The 17,338-nt window shown below is 37.9% G+C and overlaps 1 long non-coding RNA gene across 2 annotated transcripts in view; it reads left to right on the plus strand.

Annotated features, from left to right (window-relative positions):
* LOC110260097 overlaps positions 1 to 17,338 on the plus strand; it is a 297,389-nt gene that overhangs the window by 88,676 nt on the left and 191,375 nt on the right. For both annotated transcript variants that reach the window (XR_002342939.1, XR_002342938.1), the window contains exon 2: positions 6,221 to 6,282. This is a non-coding gene — a long non-coding RNA (uncharacterized LOC110260097). The remainder of the gene's footprint in view (positions 1 to 6,220; positions 6,283 to 17,338) is intronic.

Raw genomic sequence — 17,338 nt, forward strand, 5'->3', positions numbered from 1 at the left:
GAGCAGGGAAGGATGAAGGAAGTAGGGTTTTGGTTTGTTTTTGTTTTTTGTTTTTGCTTTTTAGGGCTGCACTCGTGGCATATGGAAGTTCCCAGGCTAGGAGTCGAATCAGAGCTGTGGCTGCCAGCCTATGCCACAGCCACAGCAATGCCAGATCTGAGCTGTGTCAGCGACCTACACCACAGCCCACAGCAATGGTGGATCCTCAACCCACTGAGCAAGACAAGGGATCAAACCTGTGTCCTCAAGGATATTAGGTTTATAACTGCTGAGCCAATGGGGACTCAAGAAGTTGGTTTTTCACAAGCTGATCTACCAAGGACTTATGGTAGCCTGGGGTTGGATTCCATATTAGAAGATGAGGACAAGATCCTACAAACCAGAGGTTACAAATCTATTCAATACAGTTCTTACTCTGTTTAATTTAGTTTTGTTCTGTGCTTAGTTCAGAGACTGAAGAAATATTTTCCCAGTAAATGATAAGATACCCAACCTTAGGGCTGGATATTTTTCACATCTTTTACATGATGGTACACAATAATGAGATTAAAGGAATTATGATGGTTCTTTAATGTTTCTAGTCTATCCTAGGTTATATCTACTTTGGTTAAATGTAGTAATGTTTATATGCTTTTACAAATATGTAGCTTTATAGTATTATAAAGAGAGAAAATAATCTATGACAGAAAAACAATTTTTAAAATGTTCACCTCAAAAGGGAAATTTAGTATCTAGTTCTGGCTAGATACAATAAGTAAATATAGTTACCTACAGTTAGATTTGCTGTTATGGCATGTCTGCTTTACTCTATTAGATCTAGTTATTGAGGACATGTTTTGTCCTGTTCATTTTTCTTTGTCCCCTAGAGGCTTGCAAATCCCCCCATTCCAGCTGTTAACTTGTAGGCAAATTGGTCACCCCTGAGTTTAGTTTCTTTAATAGTAAATAAAAATAATGGTGCTTACTCCATAAAGTAGTGAGAATTAAGTGACACAATCTACTTAAAAGCACAGAATATATTAATTATATAATAAATGGTGAGTGCTGGATCTGCGGACCTCATATATAGCATGATGACTATGGTTAACAGTGTTAACAATATTGTGTACTTGAAAGTTGCTAAGAGAGTAGATTTTAAAAGATCTCACTATACAGGCAAAAATTGATACGTACGTAAGGTGATGGATATGTAAGCCCACATTGCAGTGATCATTTTGCATTATACATATACATCAGATCATCACATTGTGTACCTTAAACTTATACAGTGTACAATGTTGGATATATCTCAATGAAGCTGGAAAGAAAGTGAAAAAAAAAAACTGAACAGATTGACTAAGAATTAATGAATGTATCTTTTTAATACTACTTTAATTTTTTTTCTGTTAACCAGAATAGCCACAGGGTTCCATGAAGTAAGACTCTGCATGTAATAACTACTCATATTCTTTAACTTCAGTTTTTTAAATTTCTTATGTTAGACGTGGTATGATTAATAAAGTTTCTAGTTGTTTGTTAACTATTTGAATATTATCAGAGGATTTTTTTAAAACGGCAGTTTATTCTAATTTTAGCATCCCCTGGATAATATTGAAATAAACCAGTTGTGTATAATTTAGCCTTAGATAAAAGGATTAGTGTGTTTGGAGTATAAACCTACCTTTTGTTGAGCTGGCCAATTTAGTAAAAGCATTTCAACAGTACTTCTTAAGTGTAGTATGACTTAAAATGCTGGAAGCTGCCCAGAATGTGAAAAAGGGAGAATAATTTATATTTAATTGGTCTAAACCTACCTTTCCTAGGTCAATAAGAAGAGAAACCAGCAGCATTAATCAAGATAAAATTATCAGCTGATTAATCAGTGTTCTAATTACTGCATAGTTCTTTACCTTTTCAGTTTTAATTACTAAACCTCATTGTCTTTTCCATATGGCTAACATGTATTCATAGTGTAACTTTTTCTCCTACTGAAATCATTAAGACAAAAAATATACATTCTAGATATTAAACAACAAATGCGAGAAATTTCTCCTACCCCTTAAGAATTTCTGCAAAAGGTATAAATAAGCTACTAGATTATTGAAGAAAAGAATGATAAATTCGTGGATATTTAAGTGGGTAATTATTTAACTCCGATTATGAAACTCAGCTTTGTGAGATAGTCCATCTTGTCCTATTTCATCAAATAAATTTGTGCAAATTGTGTCTGAATCCAATTGCAGTTAAATATAAACTAGGAAAATACGTTGGAGATTTCACAAATTATTTGTTTTGGTGAGGGCCTGAATATTTCTGTTTAGATGTGTTAACTTCACTGTGTGGTTTCTTACCCTCAGCAGTGTTAACTTTCGGGCCCCCTAGCTCTCTGTCACTGGGAGCTGTGCACTGTAGGTTTCTGGCCTTTACCCACTAGATGCCTGTAGCAATACCTGCCAAGTGCCCAACCACTGCTTTTTAACAAACAAAAATGTCTCCAGACATTGACAAGTGTCCCCTGGGGGGCAAAACCATCTCCCTCCCCCACCCCTGGCCCCGACCTGCACTGAGAACTACTGATTTCACTTTATGGCCACCATGAGAACACTTATTTAAACAGATATACTGTGTCATAAGGCACTTTTACCAGATGAGCAGAATTTTTTTTACAGGTCAGGTACTTTTATGGCAAACTCTTTTGATGTAAAACTTTCCAGATACTTTGGATGATCCAATGTTGATGATCACCACTCTGATAACAGCAATATATAATGTTCACTGAGCATATCTATTTCAGTCACTGTGTGACCGTATCTACATGCTTTATTTTCTTTAATCTTTCAAGTAGCTCTGTGAGGGGTGGGGCACAGTTGTTACCTACTCCCCCTCTTATAGAGTTTAGCAAGCTTAAACATTGCCCAAGGTCACACAGTTAGGCTTTTCTCACCCAATTTGATAGGACATGATTCAAAATAACTGTTCTTGAGGAGGATTTTTTTCTCATTTCCAAGGAAGTGAGAATGTATATTTGAAATAGTTTAGGATTTTGCCTACATTTTCAGTTGTGTTAATCTATAATGTATTAAGGAAATGAATGTGAAATATTTGGGTTTATTTAAACATTACTTGAGGATCACTTTAAAATTCCAAGGTGAACTATTGGGATCTTAACTAGAGAAAGACAATTCGGAGGATGATTATAATGAAACAAGCATAGTGGTTATTATAATTATGATTGAAAGATGGCTTTCTTTGGAATGAGGAATATTTCTCAGCAAGTTTTTCTCCTTCTTTCCCTTTGTTCTTCCCTTCCCTCTCTCCCTCTTTCCTACTTTTCTTTTCTTTATCAGATTCTATATTGCCTCCACTATGCATTATGTATGCTTGCAATTGGAAAACCATTGAGTTTAGCCACTACATGTAACTAAATTACTTGAGTGCTTACTAATTTCTATTTGCATGGTTCTAATACACAAATATGAACACTGATATGCCAAAGACGTAATTGTAATTTTTAGCTACCTCTTTCAATTCCAAGTATTTCCCCCACCTATGTAGGTTTAACATTCTACTTCTCCTACTAAATATTATTACTGTTCTTAATTTTAGATTTGGGGTTATATGACATAAAGTTTAATATATCAGTCCTAGGCTTTCAATTATTTTTAACTCCCCTTTTCAGAAAAATGTCTTTGGAAGATTGGACTGAACATGCATGGCTGCTTCTGTGGGTATTTATTCCAGCTTTAGAGCCTGTTCTAAGGCATGTGACATGTTTAGGTACAGGATTCTTCCATGACAGCTGTAAACCTCTATATCTGTAGTGATTCAACTGTGATATCCTCCTTATTACCTTTTAAGTGCATCATAATAAAAATATGTATTGCTTATCATTCTCTGTAGGGGAAAAGAATATTTGCAAAATGAAGAGATAAATGAATCTATAATTTTTATATTCTGGCACAGCGTTTTTTTTTAGGGCCTACTCTATTTGGTGTATATAATGTTCTGTGTTCTCTAAGCATAATGCTATTGAAAAATACGTTGGCATAACATTTAAATTAGAAGAGGAAAGCGGACTTGTAATGAAAATCATTTGCTGAGCGTAATGGTAGACCAGGACAGTTACCTCAGTCCCTCATTATAATGAATTAAAATATAGTTCCTAAAATCATTTGTCAGTCCATTTCAGCACATTTTGCAGATGTCTGCTTTGCCGTTTTTGGCCAGGATCTTGAATAAAATGTTAGGCTGGGCGAAAACATCATTGAGAACAATTGGACTTTACAGATACATGGAGTCTTTATATATACTTCAGTACTGCTCCTCATCAGAGATATCATGTTTCCCTAACACTGAAGCAAATACATTTGCGATATCAGGAAAAAAAATAAAAGAAAAAAGAAAAAGACACCTGACCAAAAAAAAAAAAAAAAATGGTCAAAGAACAAGAGCTGATAATTCACAAAGAAGAAATAGAAATTCAAATTTAAAGAAAGCATGCTTAATCCTGTTGGTAAGCAAAATATTACAAAGTAAATGACAGGTTTCTTATTTTTGATAAATTAACAGAAATGTTTAAAATAGTAGTAATCCAACACTGGGATGCACGTTCATTATAACTTTCCTACAGGGCAGTATTTTGGGCCATATGTGTGGTAATGTAAATTTTCAAATGCAAATTTACTTTGATTCAGATATTTAATTTTTAGGAATTTATATACATGTCCACATAGATGTGGAAAAATATTTAGCTATAAAATTTTAGCTAAGTACATTATTTATATTAGCAAAACCATTATAATTAGAATAGCAGCATCTTATAATACTCATTTATAGACCTAGGTATTGATTATCAGTGGATACTCACATCAGTAAAAGACAGTCCAATATCGTGTACCACTTGATAGAAGCACACCATACCACTTATGAAATATTGTTGCTAAAATATGGAACCTGAATCTGAGAAAAATTCTAGATCTATGTTCCTATTTCTAGTAGTTGATAGAGGAACATGTTAAGTGACACTGATGATGATGTGGTCAGCAGAATCTAAGACGCAAGAAACACTCTAGGTCCAATGAATGATTTTTTTTCTTCCCTCACCTCACAAGTAAGTTGCAAGAGAATAAAAAAAAAAAGAGAGAGATGGAAAGGAATCTCTTGATTGAAAGAGACACATTGATCATCTGTAGTGTGTGGAGTTTATTTAGATATTGATTTGAGCAATGAAGAGAGGAAGTGGAGGGAAGAAAGAGGGAAAGGAGGGAAGAATGGAGGAGAGATCAAGGATTTTTGAACACTGCCTGCATATTCGATGCTATGAAAGATTACTGTTAACTTTTGAGGTGTAATAATGGTCTTGTGCTTGAGTGTGGTGTGTGTGTGTGTGTGTGTTAGTTCTTCTTATCAAGGTAAAGTGTGGAATGGGTGAGGATGTAGATGAAATAAGACTGACCATGAGTTGATAATTGTTGAAGCTGGTCATGGGTACACGCTGGTTCCATATATCAATCTTGCTTAAAAACAATAACATCCCTAAATGTTTAACCATATGGCTTCAGTTAAATAATTTATGGTATTTCCAGGATATAAAATGATAGGCAACCATAAAAATGATATTTATATTATGGAGAATAGTTAAGAATATTGAGGCTTTCAAAATGTTCATAAAATATTAATAAATGTTAAAAGGTTACAAAGCAGCATGAAGAGAATTATTCCATTCAGATTCCTAGAATGAAATAAAGACCCCCAAATTAGCAATCATTATCCCTAAGTAAGAGGATCATGGAAGATTTTAATTTTCTCCTTTGGGTTTGTTTGTGTATTTTCTGAATTTCTGTAATATGCATATATTTGTCATTCAGGTTTATAATTTCATTAAAAATGAAGGAAAGAACAAATATATACTTTAGAAGGCTATTCTCCATAATGAAATCAAAATTTTTAGCCATTCTATATGAGCAAGTTTTAAAAAATGTCAACAAAGCATTATTTTATAGTTACATTATAAAGTAATGTATTACTATCACTTGGATGGGAGAAGTCAAAGAAAATTAGTTTGGTTATTTATATCTTGTGTAAGAAAGCAGGGAAGTGTCGAATTTTGTTTTCTTTCTAATGAGAAAAGGTCAAGGAGAAGGATTCTTACATGTATAGAATACCTATATTAAGCTATAAACACTATTCTTGCAATCCTGAATATGAACTCATGAGTTTTACTTCTATGTCTATTTTATAGGTGAGGAAAAAGAGACAAGAGTTTGGCAGCAAGTAACTTCCAGAGCTGGGAATCAAGCTAAGGTCAGTGTGGGATACACTGGGCCTCCTGGTGATGTGGTGTAGAAATTTGACTCTTTTGTTAGGGTATGTTTCCTCAGGGTCAAAATATACTGGCATTTTTGTATTCTATGCTATGAAAGCTAAAAAAAAAAAGAGTCATACAATCTGTTCTTTTGATACTGTTATCCAGTTTCCAAAATACTCTCATCAAAGGGATTAAAATAAAGTCTGAAATGTAACATTTCTATGATTTAGAAAAAAATGAAGTGGGAAGAAATATCTCAGTCCAGTGTTGCCAGATAAATGCTGTGATCCAATCCCTGTCCTCTCAAACTTCCCAGATAGGTGCTTCTTTGAGCATGTACAGTGTGTGTGAAATGGCTCAGGATCACCGAGCACTATCTTCCTTGCCAGTGTAACACCACAGAGTCTTTGGTGCAGCCATTTAAGACACTCTTACTAAGTGAGGTTGTATTGTTTTTGTTTTTATCCTTCAAGGGGTTGGTTCTTATTAAGGTAACTGCAGTAAAGCATACAAAGTGGGAGCAGCAAACTGATGAAAAGGATGAACTGACTGTCAAAGGGAGGGTCCAGAAAGGAAGAGTCCATTTCCTTACACGGGGGGTGACTTGTCCCTGTTGGCATATATTTCCTGTCATGATTAAGCCTTTGTTGAGCACCTACTCTCTGGCTATCACCTCGGTAAACAATCTTAGAATATGTGTTTTAATATTTTCAGATCACATAGACTTTAAGACATTTTATGTTGTGGATATAAATATAAATACAGTGTTCAGTTCAGTCAAGATTGGGAGTTCTTGTTGTGGCTTAGCAGTAATGAACTCAGCTAGTATCTATGAGGATGTGGGTTTGATCCCTGGCCGCGCTCAGTGGGTTAAGGATCCAGCATTGCCTTGAGCTGTGGTGTAGGTCGCAGGCACAGCTCTGAACCTGCCTTGCTGTGGCTGTGGCGTAGCCATCAGCTGCAGCTCAGATTGGACCCCTAACCCAGGAATTTCAGGAATTTCCATATGCCTCTGGTGCAACTATAAAAAGACCAAAAAAAAAAAAAAAAAAAAAAAAAAAAGATTAGCTATTGGTGCTTTGGTCCCTTACATACTTATAATGGACTCATCTGTGAATTAAGAAAGAGGGATGAAAACACAGGCACAAGTATGCTATTCAGAACAAAAAAAGCCACAGCTTTTCCTCCCAACCCTGGGAGGGGGTACATGTACACACACAGGCATATTTTATATATATTCCTATAAATATATATGTATATATTCCTATGAGATATTAATATATTTTAATCTGGACTTTTTTGGAATACAATAAATATGGAAATCTTGGCACATCATACCAATGTGCTTCACAGACAGAATCACTGTATTTATGTAGGAAAGTGTAAGAGAATACTGGCAGTGCTGTTAGTTTTGCTTCTAAGATATATTAACCAAGATACTATCTTGATTATTATGACCCTTCACAGAGATTTCTCTTTAATTATAGTCTTTATCCCAATATAAGGGCAATCTCCTGACCAATCAATTTACTTATTCCTATCCTAATAATTTCATAAAAATAATGTGAAAATGGAATCTGCTCACTTCACAGATTGAAAAAATCATGGGTAATTGTTCTTAATATTATGGAGGAATTTACATCTCTTATAATTCAAGATTTCAAGTAGAAGTCTCCATTTGAGAAACCCAAGGAGAAAATCTATTGTATGTTTCTGCATTTTCTAGCAATTATGTGTTTTGTGGCCACTCTTAAAGTTACTTTCCTTTTCTAGTTACGTCCATTATTATAGTTGTCTAAATACAACAGCAATGGTGTTTTTCTGTACTCATGCATAGAATATGTAAGATTAGTGCATCATTAGAGCCACAGCTGTCTGTCCTTTGCTATGTCTGCACTTTTGGCAGTTCTGTGACCTTCATGTTTTTGTTTCTTAGATCTCAGAGATAACCTTTTTCCAAGTTTACACAGAAAGCGGAGAATAAATCTGAACTGCTTTTAGTATGTTTTAAAAAGTTTTGGGAGTTCCCTTCGTGGTGCAGTGGTTAACGAATCCGACTAGGAACCATGAGGTTGCGGATTCAATCCCTGCCCTTGCTCAGTGGGTTAACGATCCAGCATTGCCATGAGCTGTGGTGTAGGTTGCAGACGCGGCTCAGATCCTGCGTTATACTGTGTCTCTGGCATGGGCTGGCAGCTACAGCTCCGATTAGACCCCTAGCCTGGGAACCTCCATATGCCGCGGGAGCGGCCCAAGAAATGGCAAAACGACAAAAAAAAAAAAAAAAAGTTTTGGACCTTGATGAAACACATAGGAGCTTCTCTGATTTAGGATTGATAAAAATCATGTGTATTGCATTGGCTTACCTTTGGTATTTCCATTCAAACTCTCCTCATACGTCGCATCAATTATCAGCATATACATTTCATACCCTAGGGAAAAAAATCAGAGCCAACAATTAACTTGCTACTTCAATTTTTTTTCCTGAATTAAATTGAATTCTGGTCTTATTTGGCTTTACATCACAGCCCATTTTGCTGCCATGTATTAAATGTATGGTGTTCTATTTATTGCATTTGAGGATCTTGTACTGTGATCATCTTTCTGAACACTTAAGACAGAACATGAGTACTTTTAAGTGCTGCAAACACACTGGTCATTGAACATATCAATGAATAAAAGGTGAGTGGGTTGGTGATAATGAGAGAGAAGTACCTTTGTTTCAATATTTATTGAGGATTGTTTTTAATGAAGTGTTCTGTCTAGAGTGGAAATAGTGCTCTTTTTCTCCCTCTTCATAATCTCTTTAGTGGGTCAAGTTGCTGTCTGTAGCTGTATCTTCATTATTTAGAAATCTTGAAAAAGGGCAAAAGTCTCACCTTAGTTATCAATTAAGTATTGTATTAGTGTTTTCCAGGAGTATGTCAGAGTGGAAATCTGCTAATATGCCACAGGGAGGGAAAGCCTTGCACTACCCCTCTTGAAGGATTTGTGAAACCCTAATCTAGCTGAAAAAAATGTAGGGAATCTACATCTGTAATGGGTTTTGGAAACAACACCTTTGACATTCTATGCCACGGTTTAGTGTTGGAGAAAGGAGAATCTTGAAGTGTGGCAAATCTGCAAATGCTCTCCCTTTTCCTGCAGGAAAATCTTCCTGCGTGGGATGGATTTAAGACAAGAAAGGCTCAGAGTATCCACACCTAGCCTGAAGAGGGGAGAGTGGAGGCTTCTGCAGACAGTTCTAGTTTCTGCAGATTATGCCAATAGAGACAAAAGCTTCCACACATTTAAGACTTCATCACTGAAAACACCATCATTTAAATAATAATTGTGCATTAGCACCATTCCAAATTGATTTTTCAAAGTGATTTCATGTCATTATCTTATGTTATCTTCCCAACAACTCTTGAGATAGATAACCCTGATCTGATGGGTGGGCTTGTTTTAGAGACAAAAGAAAGGGACCATCTCCTGTTCAGTAGTCCATTTGCTTGAATTCTTGATTATTCCTTCTTTTGTTTGTTTCTTTATTCTCTTCCTTTCTACAGGATTTCCATATCTATATATAAAAATGTTTAACTCTTTAAGCAAGGAAACAAAACATCAGCCCAATTCAGTAACATACTCCTTTATTTTCCACTATTCCCATTACCAGCCGTTCTGTCTCTCCTTTTCCCCTTTATAGCCAAGTAGCAGGAAGAAGGGGCTCATTCACTGCCTTAATATTGTGTCTTCCATTCCTTTCTCTTTGAATTTCTCAGTCCTGTTGTGAATTCTTTTCAGCATTTGTTAACTGAGAACTGCTTTGCTCCTTCTTTTTTCCAATTCTCTCCTATCTTCTGAGTTTCTTCCTACCCTCTCAGGGAACTCCTGTTCAATATAATTCTAGGGCTCTTCATCCAAATCAGCATCTCCATCCCACTCTCTTTTTCACATATACCAGTTTATATGTATGTATATACACACACACAACACATATATGTGTATATGTGTGTATGTGTTAAACATACACAAAATTGAACCAAGTTTCAATGTGTTCCAGCCTGTTACGTAAATCTAATTCTGACTTTGTTTCAAGATTTGATGATCAACATCCTTACTTAGGCTAGAATCTGGGAACTTTCTCAGCTTGTGACACCTTCACTCTTCAACAACACATATTTTGTTTATTAGACCCACTTAAGATTCTCTCAACTATAATTTATTAATTTTTTGAAAAATGTTGAATGTAGTTCCTCCTTTTATCCACACTGGCACTGTATCCTTAGAGTCTCATCTTGCATTCCTGCAGCACCATTCTAGCTGGTGTTGCTGCTTCTAATCTTGCGTTTTTTCCTAATATCTATACTCCCACCAGAGTGTATTTGTAATACTTCCCTGCTTAAAACACATCTATTATTTTAGTCACCTTCGGTGCAATATTCAAACTCCTTAATGTCTCACAAGAGATCATTTTTGATCCATTTCAGCCTCCCTTTGCAAATCTAACTTTTTCTACACTTCCCTTGCATCTTCGCCTGAAACTGCCAATGTTCTTTGGCCTCTGGCATCCTTGCCTGAAATATCCTCTGTGCTGGGTTGAATAGTATCCCACTCCACATCCATTCATCACCAGGAACCTCAGGATGTTAACTTCTTAGGAAAAAAGGTCTCTGTAGATGTAATCAGTGAAGATGAAATCACACTGGATTAGACTGGGCCTCTAAACCCAACATGACTGATGTTCTTGTAGGAGAGAAACACAGGGGAGAGGCCTTCTGAAGACAGAGGCAGAGATTGGAGCAATGCATTTCTACAAGACAGGGATGCCTAAGATCGCCACAGGTGCTAGGAGAGAGCCATGGGATAGACTCTCCCCCTTGGCCTAGAGAAAAAACCAACCCTGCCAACACCTTGACTTCAGACTGCCTAGCCTCTAGAACTGCCATTTTTAGCTCATCGGTTTATGACAATTTGTCAGGGAAGCCCTGGGAAACTAATTTACTCTCCAGAAGCTTACTCCCATTGGTAGTAGCCTTTAGGACCTCCTGAGTTTGGGTGAGGGCCCCACTTCTAATCATCATGTGGTTCTCTGTTCCCTCCCTGGGTTGGAACCGCCAGCCAGTGAGTTCCTTGAGGGCACACACCAGGCTTTGCTCCATCTCAAACTCCCAGCATGGTGCCTGGAGTAGAATAGGATGGGTTTTTATTGGTGAATCAAATCACCAAAATGACACATCTCTGGTGTGAGTTGTTACACATTCCTTTTAATCCTTGTATTTTATTTGCTGCACTGTTTTGAATAGTAGACTTAAAGTATCCAGGTGTGTTTGTGATTTTGACTTTTCTTTTGAGTGATCCTAAAGAATAGCTGGTTGTACTTTAGGCACAAGGTACTGCAGTCTGTGGGAAATCCAGTGTAACTGATGGCTAATATTTCATCAGAGATGAGCATTTCTGATTGGATAACTGGCTTTTTCAGAAAGAGGGTGCTGGTTCTATGGCAGTAGGATGGAAGAGTTTCCATGGCAGTAAGATAGAAGAGGTTTAACTGTGAAAGTGGGCTGAGGAAGGGAAGAGGCTGGGGCTAGAATGTTGAAGTGTAACTTGAAAACAACTAGGGGTTTTTGTTGAGAGTAACTGAATGAGAATAGTGGCCATTAAGTTCTTAGAAGTTAGGTACCTTCTTACTCTTGCTAGTTTCATTTCTGGGCCGACCTTCCCCTCTCTAGACACTTCCTCTTCCTCCCCTCCACCCCCCATTCACATACAGAAAGTTGAATTTTATCTGCTTCTTCTGAAAGTTTCTCAAATATCCCAATTTTCTTTCCCATGATTGACCAATCTTTGTTGCATATCATTTCATTCTTCTCTTAAAGGTGACTAGAACGAAAAGATAAGAGATGAAAATATTTTTTTCCTATATTTTCTCAGTCCTTTTTGATTCATCAGAAGACAAAATGAATTCCAGAAATCTTAATGAATTTGATAGCTCCATTGCACATCTAGAAAAATTTATCTTACAAAAAAACACCCCATCAATTATTTGGTTAACTGATGAGAAACTAAAGGCCAAGTTTGGAAATTATACAAGTTTTCTATGAATATTCATAAATAATTAACTTGCATCTCAATTTAGAACCTAACAACAGTTCGTTTCATTTTTTGTTGTTGTTTCGTTTTTTAATATCTGAGTTAATTATATGCTGAGGTCTAGTTGCTGGGTCTTCCCTCCTAGTGGCAGTTGAACAACTGCAGTTGGTGAAAATAACCCTTTGCTTCTGTGGCTTTTACCATGTTGTTGTATAGCTGAGGGAAGACACAAAATCATGCTGTTTGAAGGACAACTGGCTTCCTAAGGGGGTTGCTCTCTCCCCTTCCCTATTCCTAGTCTTTTCTCTAGGCCCTATGTACCTTTGAGGTTGAATTCCTTTCTTCCACACTTTTTACTAAAAGTGCAAAATAGAATGTGCAAGAGAAAGAGGACAGAAAAAAGGAATCTGTCCCAAAGTAAATGGCGAAAAGCTAAATTGCTACATCGTCCTGGGGTTTAAGCTCCTTAGGTAGCCACATTCTTAGCTCCGTGAGGGGTACAGCGATTGCAAACCCCTTAGGGTAAAAAAAAAAAAATTAGGAAGAACTAGGTCTAACCGAGCAAAGGACCCCTGTATTTGTGAAACGCGGCTGCATAGAAGAGGAATCAGAGCCCTGGGCTGTTAGCAGGAGGGAGGCCGTTCAGGGACTGCCCCCTTTGTCTCTTTGGCTTGTACGGGCTGGAGGATGGAATAATTGTGGACAAAGGGTCCGAGGAGGGCGGAGGATAGGGTATGAACTCTTCATGCAGCTGCTTTCAGCTTTATTTACCGTCCCATCTTTCAGGCGAAGCCTCCTGTCCAGTTCCGAGCCTCCTCCGGGGAGCTGACTGCGGGGTAACACTGCCATCTAGTGGCCTTCTTGCCCTGGTAGCCGGCTTTCTGTGCCCTCGGGCTGCCTCTGCGGCTCCCTCTCCTCCTCTCTCTCCTTTTCTCTCTTGCTCTCTCTTTCTCTCTCTCTCTTTTTAAAAAAGGTCTTTATCCTGTCAAGGAAAAAAAAAAAAAAAAAACTGGCTCTTGGAAAACAACCAACTCTGTTGGAACTCAGAGATAATAATCAGTTTCTCTGGGCTTGTGAAATTGGCTCATTAAGCTTGCTTTTTAACAGAAAATATTGGAAGCGATTAAGTCTGCTTTACTGAGTGGGCATGAAATGGCCAACCTTCGGCCACCCACAGCTCCTAGGTGCCTGGCGCCGTTTTATGCATGCAGCGTAATGTCTTTACTTGAAGTGCTGTTTATTCATCACCTGCTTATTTATCTCTTTGCATTTGGCAGGCACATCGATCAATGTTAAACTGTCACACAAGGTTATTTTTCTTTTACATAACAGTATAGGCCTAAGGTAGTGGCATATTAAAAGTAATAACTTTCTAACTTGTAGCTCAAGATGACAGCCCCATTTTTACCCGAATATATTACAGCAAGGAATTCCTCATTCAGTTTGCCCTCACCCTCCCTCCCTCTGCTCCCCTAGTACTCTGCTCTTCCAAGGTCAAAGGCTTCATTCTGCCTTGCTTCCCTCCCACTTTGCATACCACTCCATGTCCCCCTCACCTCCAGTTATCTCCCTCTTTTAGGCTGATAAGCCCACAGAGAACATTCTGTCCACTGAATGTACACATCTTGCTTGTCCCTCTTTATGATGACATTTCCCCCTTTGCATAAAGAAATGGTAGTCCACTGAGCTCTGGAGAAGCAAAAAACAAGTTTCTTCATATGGCGGCAAAGGTTGTGATGGTCTTCTATCTCCAACTCCACAGCCATCTTGGTAACTATGGAAGAATGTTGCTGCTTTTTATTTCCCTTTCGTGTTACAATAGGCAACAACAACAGAAACTACAGGCCCATTGAAAAATAGAATTAAAAAACACCTGAAAGCAAGGAGCATTGCTTTGAAGCAAGGGGGCTTCATTTGGGGCTTTTAAGTTGAGTTGTTTTCCCCTCCTTTCTTTGGTTTTTGCTTGGTTTGTGTTGCTTTCAAACTCTACCCAGTTTATGACGCCTCCTGTCTTGGTGACAGGCCAAGCAGGCTTTCTTTGTACAAACAGGTTTTCTTTTTCTTTCTTTCATTTCTTTTCCCCCCCTCCAGTCCAACCTAAAAATGCCTACAGATAGACTATCAGATCTTTTTAGTATCAAATTTCAAAGTGGCCCTTAGAATTCCTTCCTGCCCTTGATCTCTCCCTTCGGATTTCATCTCAGATTTGGATTCTGTTGCTAAATATGCCTTGGACACTGGCTTTCTGATACAATGCTTTGAGAACCTTGCGTACATAGGGATTAAGTATCTTACTGTTGCACAACTATTCTTGTGATATAACATACCACACCCATTCTGATGTTCTACCTCTGTGTGCCCCTGAATAGCTCATCTAGGAAGTGTGGCCCACCTTGTAGATTTCCTCATACATTCCTATCCATGGAAGATGATGGGATTTTGATCTATGGTGATCTATTTTATCATGGGTGGCAGATCCCCAGAAGAAAACATGCCCGTTAAAAAAAAAAAAAAAAAAAGATGCAGCCCAGCCTGTGTCTATGCTCTTCCGATCAATATTTGCATTAAAGTGGTTTAAATGTATGTGGCTCTGAGGCTGTCTATTCTTTCAACCTGACCTGCTGCATTGATTAGGGCTAGTGATAGAGGGGGAAAGAGCAAATCAGGCGAGGAAAAGAATTAAAAGGAAAAATAGAAGAAAATGAAAGCTGCCACACTATGATTCCTGTAGGAGATGCACTTGTAGCCATTTGCGGCTGCCATATTAGCTTAGCAGCCCGTTTGGGGAGAGCACCCCCTCTCCATCCTTCTTATCAGCCTTTTTTGTCTTTCAAAAGAAAACAACAGAATTTCTGGTTGCCTCTAAGATAAGGCAACTCAGTGGCTTGTGATTAATAGCCAGATGTATCCAGGCTAATGCCTGTTTTACTTCTCTTGCATCCTTTCTTTCTGTCTCTACAGTCTGTATTTGTAAATGAAGTCTGTGTGGCTAAAATCTCATTAATACCAATTATAACCACTACTTATTAAATGACTATTTTTGTATCAGACAGTGCTAAGTTGTTTGCAGATGTTATCGAAGTTGGTTCTTTAAAGCAGCCTGTGCAGAGATCATTCTGATCCCAGTTTCACTTTTGGCACCCAAGGATAGTTTGTAACTATTCCCAAGATAAACCACAAGTAAAAGGCAGTAGCCCTCTGTTTCTGAACCACAGATTCTTGACTGTTGTGCTAGGTAATGCTGGGGGATGATGTTTCTCTGTTGGAGAATGTTATCAGATTAAACATCACACTTAACCCTGGTCTGTGTATAAAGAGATATGTCCACTGTATAATACTGGGACCCACTGTTCTATCACCACAGGCACTTTCAATTACTTGGAGCACAAAATGTTTTCAGTGGAGACATGGATGGAAATTGACCTCTTTGGGAAGACAAGACAGTCACAGGAACAGAGCTATCACATGTTAATACCTTGTTCTCTTCCTGCCATGGCAAATAAATGGCCCAAATATTTCTTGATAGGTGATGCAATCTCAAGGAAATCTATAATTTTTTCAGATGAACCAGTTTACAAAGCTCATTTGTGAGTTAACTGGGATAACACTTACTCATAGAATATTGAAGGCTTGTGTGTCAAGTAACTATTGTTAAGACCTGTGCTGGATAAGATATACTTCTTAATACTTAAGAACTGATTGTGTAGTAAAGGATGAAAAGCAGACAGTGAACTAGTTAAATTGCTTCACCAGACAGGGTGTGATCTTGTGCCATAGTTGAGCCACATATAAAGAAAATTTAGAAGAAATATAGAAAATTGAGAGGGTATTGGGAGGGGGAGAGTTTGGGAAGGCCTTGTAGAGCTGGACCTGAAGACAGATAGATAGAAGCTAAATTGGGGGATAGAAGACATTAAAAATGGAGGCAGGAGTTCCCATCATGGTGCAGTGATTAACGAATCCGACTAGGAACCATGAGGTTGCGGGTTCGGTCCCTGCCCTTGCTCAGTGGGTTAACGATCCAGCGTTGCCGTGAGCTGTGGTGCAGGTCGCAGACGTGGCTCGGATCTGTCCTTGCTGTGGCTCTGGCGTAGGCCGGTGGTTATAGCTCTGATTCGACCTCTAGCCTGGGAACCTCCATATGCCACGGGAGCGGCCCAAGAAATAGCAAAAAGACAAAAAAAAAAAAAAAAAAAAAGGCTGCCATTTACGAGTATCATTTGGAATATTGGAAGGACTATCCCTGCTGAAGCTAATATTATGGGTGGTTGGGTTGGGCTGAGTTTGACCACAAAAACCCTGAAGGTCAAGATTGGACCATGGACACTTGCATTAAGTATCCTCTTTTATTGTCTTGGGGGAATCAAACAAATTTGTCTGCTGAAATTACAGCTTGGAAATTTGACCTACTTAGGGCATTGCTTGGAGCATTGGAGTTTCAAACAAACCCTTGGCTCTAAAGGAAGAATCTCTTGATACTTTTCATTTTCTCAAGGATGAAAAGAAATTAAAAGTAACACATGTAAAGATATGACTTATGAGGCTAACTTGAAATGGGAGAATTACCTCCAGAGAGAAATAAAAAGGTGAAAGCAATTTTCCAAATCTGAAATCTTCAGAGCAAAGTGTTGACAAGTTTGCTTTTTGCCAAAAATGATACATGACAATCCAGCTTATCAGAGAAAGAAATGTGTGTGCAATAATCATTCATATTAGAAAAGGGTTTTGTGTAAGATCCCTTTAAATGAAGTCCCTTTGTACATTTTAAATGTGTTTCAATTTACTAACCTAAACACAGAACACACCCACACCCCCCAAACCCAAACAATCCCACAAATAAAAAGCCTGATTTCTTTAATAGCTGTTAAGGAAATCATGTCCTATCAACCAGGTCATGAAGCAAGGTATATACTTACAGGTTGCTGCCACATCTTAGACAAGTAAGTTAGGTAGTAATGCCAATGCATTATAAAACAG

Source organism: Sus scrofa, chromosome 3, assembly GCF_000003025.6.
Source record: "Sus scrofa isolate TJ Tabasco breed Duroc chromosome 3, Sscrofa11.1, whole genome shotgun sequence".
NCBI lineage: Eukaryota > Metazoa > Chordata > Mammalia > Artiodactyla > Suidae > Sus > Sus scrofa.